This window comes from Lepisosteus oculatus, chromosome 4 (assembly GCF_040954835.1).
Source record: "Lepisosteus oculatus isolate fLepOcu1 chromosome 4, fLepOcu1.hap2, whole genome shotgun sequence".
NCBI lineage: Eukaryota > Metazoa > Chordata > Actinopteri > Semionotiformes > Lepisosteidae > Lepisosteus > Lepisosteus oculatus.
Window position 1 is genome coordinate 51,688,633 of NC_090699.1, and position 6,000 is coordinate 51,694,632.

The following is a 6,000-nucleotide window of genomic DNA, read 5'->3' on the forward strand; positions in this document are numbered from 1 at the left end:
AGCAAATTTCAAGTGCAGTAAGTCAGGCTTTTCTTTACTTACCGAACTATGCTGAGGAAAAAGCTTTCTTCTTTTTTGTTAAATTAGAGCTCCAGTCTTTGAGCAGGTCATTGCATTAACTAGGCAGAATCAGTTCTTACAGGCTGCCAGTACAGCTGACTGACAATGAAACCATTTTCTCAGCTGGGGCTGGATGCTTAATCACTTAACCACTATCCACGGAGCAGCACTGTGTATATGTCTTTCTTCACTGGATGCAGTCAGGAAACACTCGGCTTCTCTGCTGTATTCCCCAAAGCACCCACACAATTAGCACACAAATCACAAAGAGCCAGAGCCAGAGCTGTCCCAATATCCTCGATTGGATACTTGCTTATAAACCCGACAGTTTTTCAGCAGCCACCGGCAGGCATTTCATGGGCTGACTGAATTATTGTAAGGCAGAGAAGAAGGCTTTTGTGCTGGGATTTACATGCTGTGCATTTCACTTGTGCTGTAACCACGACTCCAGCCCTTCTGCAGAGAATGTGGAACGTCTGTGGTGGAGTTGGAGGCATGTATTGAGAAAATGCGCCACTGGTTGTGAAGCAGACTTCCACCTTGTTCAAATTCAGTGCAACCACAAGATAATTAAACACTCACAAATCTAATGACTGAAGCTTCATCCTGCTAATCATATGACACTCTAATTTACATTTACTAATTATCACCTGCATGTTTCCTATTAGAAATTAGATGCAGCCATTTTATTTCTCCATTTCTGAGGTGTTAGGTCCAAAGACTGCAAAAGAAAAAAAAATAAAATGAGTGCACTGATTTATAGTGTAACAAAGCAAATACATAAATGTGTGAATAATACATTATTCTCACTTAATTCTTTTCCATGAAATAACTGAGGTGCAAAATGGATAACCAATCATAAAACAATCATGTCTGTCATTAGACAATATTATTTTGTAATATGCAAATATGCATTCTTATATCATTATAGTACTTTATGTGATACATGTACAGTTAATTCAGTAAATGTTTCTGTTTGCCTGATACAAACTGATACAAACCTTTAAAACTACTTCCATTAGTTTTTTTTTTCTGAAAATTAAAATGTTGTATCTATACCCACTTACAGAACAACTAGAAAAAACAGCAATATTCTATTGCAAAATGTATTTTGAATAGATGAGGTAAAGTTAGCTTGCAGAAAAAAACTAGCAAAACAGCATCCCCTACTGTTAAGAAGTTTATCTGCTGTCTGCCTACAAAATCTGAAAAAATAAACTTGTAATGTAACTGTTTTGTAATAAATTAAATGTCTGTTTAACGATTACTTTTTAACTATTTTTACACAGAAACGCAATGACTGACATAATGGCATTAAAATGATGGGAAACACATTTTTCTTCAAATACGTAAAGCTTTTTAGTTATCCATCTATTGAAAATTTAAAAAATTAAATTCGCCATTAGATGTTTTCCTTTTGTATTGGTTTTACTACAGTTTCACAGCATTTTATCAGTTGGTTTCTTTGATTTGCTAAATGCTTTACTGCACTGGGCCATTCCTTATACACTTTTAGCTAACTGTCATGACCAATGTAATACAACATAGTGAAACTGCAGAAAATCCTTGATTAATCCACAGCAAAACCAGCAATGTGTGAAATACTGTACATACTGTACATCAAGGTTGCCATAGGAAGTTTTGAATAAAAATTGAGATGAATCCTTCTAGTACAAAACATCATATAACATTAAAAAATGTAATATTAAAAACATAATTCAGGTGTGGTTTGGAATATTTAAAGAAGAGGATAAAATAATCACTCAGATCACCATGTTATTTCTTTATTTTGTATGTACAGCAATATGTTCCATTATATCACCCATTCTTATTTTGTCAGTTTTGTCTGCAATAACACATAAATTAGTATTTTTAGATCCAGTAAAACTGCCAGTCACTAAAACCCTTGTCAAAAAACATCACAAAACTGACTGTACAGTACATAATGATTCAAGCATAGCTTTTTATTAGCATTCAATATGAATTCTTAATTATTACTAACCCCTAAAAAGTATTGCTGTTGTAACACAAGGTCTTTACTTGTATACATACTGTACACATCACAAGTCACTTTGAGGTTTGGGTAAATTCTGCATTTTGTGAAGAACCAAAGATCAGAGTACTGTATGTAGGAATTATGTCCTTTCATTTAAACAAAAATATTTTTGTCCTTTTCTTGTATGAATTTTCTATAATACAGTATGTATTATATTTTATTATTTCTATTCACGTGCTGTGGCGTACTTTGGCAGTCTCAGTATCTGTAGGCTTTCTGAGCTAGAGCTAATGTTATGCCTGAAGCAAAACTTGGTCATGGAGCAAAAATAGATTCTGAAACTTAATTCCCATAAATCATTGTGATTTATTAAATTACAACATTTTTGTTGTAAATTGTCCACTTCTTTCCATGCGTTTCAGTATGTAATAGCACACAGTATGAATCACATTCTAACTTTAGGTTTTCTTTTACAGCCTAAAAAAATTGCACATTACTGTCTAAGGTTTTTAAAAACACAGAAGTTGCAACAGACAAGAACTGCACGATGATAGGTACTTACAGCTGCACACACAGTGTATGGTTATAATTCTAAGCCTCGGTCATAACCCTCACCATGCACTGTACTTTGTTTTGTTCTGTTTGTTGTTTTGGAAGTACATAATCAATTTCTAAAGGATATGGGTTGGGGAAGAACATGATTGATAGCTAATTAAGCTACCAAACACATCACAAGGGGTTAAGTGAACAGGGACTTTATCTGGCTGATATTTCTTAAAAGTGGTCAACTGGGTATTTTGCATGTGACCTTTGGATCTTGGCCAATCGCTGACATTGCGTTTGGTAGAATAAGCTCAACAGGTTTTCACTTGGATCTCAACTTTTGTTTTTCTTTAAAAAAAACATGGCCAATATAGAGATTAAAGAAATCATGTTCTGTATCCACTCATGTACCTTTGTGCATGCCTTGCTGCTAAAATATGGGTTGGGGAAGAACATGATTGATAGCTAATTAAGCTACCAAACACATCACAAGGGGTTAAGTGAACAGGGACTTTATCTGGCTGATATTTCTTAAAAGTGGTCAACTGGGTATTTTGCATGTGACCTTTGGATCTTGGCCAATCGCTGACATTGCGTTTGGTAGAATAAGCTCAACAGGTTTTCACTTGGATCTCAACTTTTGTTTTTCTTTAAAAAAACATGGCCAATATAGAGATTAAAGAAATCATGTTCTGTATCCACTCATGTACCTTTGTGCATGCCTTGCTGCTAAAAAGTGTTAGAACAAGCGAGTGCAACCCTAATGATGTTTCAGCAGCTACAAGATTTGTCATGTTAAGTACAAAAGCACACGTTACATATAGAGTATATACACAGACATACTGTATCATGTAGTTGAGTGTTCAGCATTTTCATTAAAAGGTTTGGTTTCAGTTTATTTTTCAAATTTTGACCATTTAGATAAAATAACATCAGCTCTCTGCTTTGGTGCTTTCATGTAAGGCATTCAAGTGAATTAAAGCTTTTGTTGCTTCACAGCCAGTCACAATCAAACATTGATTTTCTCTTCCTGACCTCAATTATAAAAACAGTTTTTGCTCCGTTAGACTGAACACAAGAATGAATTGTAGCACCAAATATTTGAGCCATGCCTTGATCTTGAACCTAACAAAAAGAAATAGAAAGTCACAGAGATTCAAAGATTTAACTTTTTACCATTAGTCATATCATTTTTTTATGGCTCTCTGACCCTAAACATGAATAGATATTTTTGACAATGTTCATATTTTCAAATGAATCTACCCATGATGATATACAGTTTGCATTCTGATTGAGAAATGGTTTGTGGGTAAAAATCATAGAATGCAGGATTAATGTAATAAGTGAGGTACCACATAGATCTGTATTAGGACCATCACTCTTCCTAATTTCTACACAGTAGGTGGCCTAGATTCTGGGATAGTAAGTAAACTAGACGAAACCACAACTTTTACCAAATTGGAGTATTAGAGAACTTTGTGAAAGTAATAACTAAAATTTGAAAGACCTAAATAGTTTTCAAGACTTATAAAACACTTGGGGGATGATTTTGTTAAGCAGAAGAGCACAGAGTTTTACATACAGCTAATAAACACTGATCTTATGACAGCTAAGGAAAATACTTACTGTAGGAGTTGACCTATCGTTTTCTTCTCCACAAATGAAAAAAAAATAGGTGAACATAGACAAAATCAATGAACTGTATGTCATGTTAGAATGATGCAATAGTAAGACTAATTTAGTATATTTTGCACAGTTTTATCTACATATTATAAAAATTATCGGTGCTTTAGCTTAAAACAATATCATACAACTCACATGCTGAAATAAATTAACCTTTTTAGTCTAGTCTATAAGGGGATACAATAATTCAAAATCCTTAAAGGTACAGTACTGACAAAGTCAACCATATGGTCTTCTTTTCTATCAACAATAAAACATAAACCAGAGGTCACAAGTGGAAAATACTGTGATATTTAGATTTGAGGACTTTTTTTAATGAAAAGGTTGTTAGTCTCTGGAACAACCAACCCAGCTATTCTGTTAAAGCCAATGCTGTGACTTATATTAAGAAAAAGCTAGATGAAATCCTCAGATCAAATAACTATTAGCAACCAAACAAGTAAGATTGGCTGAAATACCTCCTGTTACGACCACCCTACACACCTGACCACATTAATCGCACTCGTTACCTCATTAACTAATCACGTCCCTTTTTTCACAATTTAAGCTCCTTGCTCCCACACTTCCTCACATGGTATTTTGAATCACAGGCTAGTCAGTTCACTGCTTGCTTCCTTTTTCTCACTGTGCACTTTTCCTGAATGATCTCACAGATTTTGACCTCTCATTTCGACCCTTGGATTTTGCTTTTTTGGACTACGCCTCACCATCTTGTTTGCCATCTCGGACACTCGCTACACATAGGGTTCAGCTCGTTTATCGACGCTCCGGCTTAACACCTTCTCTCTTTCGAAATCTTTTGCATATTCTTCTGCATATTTAAACAATGATTCTAGTTTAAATTGGAATTGTTCAAATCAGAAAACACTAGACCTATTTCTTTTAACTTTGAAGAATCGGAACCTAATGATTTCTTATTACAATAAATGAAAGATGCCTCCTGTTTGCACACAGCGGAATTGCACAATTGACAATATTTATGCGTGTGATGCAAAAAAACTATTTAAAGAGTGCTGCACAATCCATGGACTGTACTGAACAACTCCAAAAGCTTGTGTTCAGATCACACCATTATGTGTTACAGTCAATATGAGGTAAAGCATGAGACCTTTGCTTTCTTGAATTACATTTTTTAACCATTAATTTAATGGTTTTTAAATTAGAGATACAAAATTATTCATGTTATTCATAATGTACATAGGCAATGTTGCTGACATTTGGGAGGCTGGGGGCCATTACAAAAACAGAAATTATACCTGGATTGCTGGTACAGGAGACCACTGATAACAACACAGTTACCAAGTAGCCCAGGCTGCCTGGCAAACTGGGAAGCAGCTAAGGGCATCCTTGAAATTCCTCAAGGGCTCTTGCGTGCCACAATGTAGCTTTACTTTGCCCTTTAAGAACAAAAAAGTATAATTAATTATTATGTTTGAAGCAAAATAACAATTAAACCATATAAATGAAAAGAAGACATTATATGACTGAAATTTTACTTAAAAATGTTGATGGGTATCCAGTAAAATCTGAAAAGCATTTGTTTCATTTTTATGTGTAACCTCCGAACATTGGGTTTACTCTACATAGTTTTTTCAGAAACTGTGAAGCTATTCTACACTTTTGGTTACAGTGAAATGCTTCTCTCTCAGATTATTTCGATTATGAAAAGACTACAGTATACTATTCCATTTCTCACAACAGAAACAAAGGAGCCATGC

At 34.5% G+C, this 6,000-nt stretch overlaps 1 protein-coding gene across 3 annotated transcripts in view; it reads right to left on the reverse strand.

Annotated features, from left to right (window-relative positions):
- The window catches only part of cntn3b (contactin 3b), a 77,877-nt gene extending 77,358 nt beyond the window's left edge, over positions 1–519 (reverse strand). For all 3 annotated transcript variants that reach the window (XR_011189477.1, XM_069189363.1, XM_015347296.2), the window contains exon 1: positions 43–519. The gene's annotated coding sequence lies outside the window, so the exon portion shown is untranslated. The remainder of the gene's footprint in view (positions 1–42) is intronic.
- Positions 520–6,000: the final 5,481 nt, after the last annotated feature.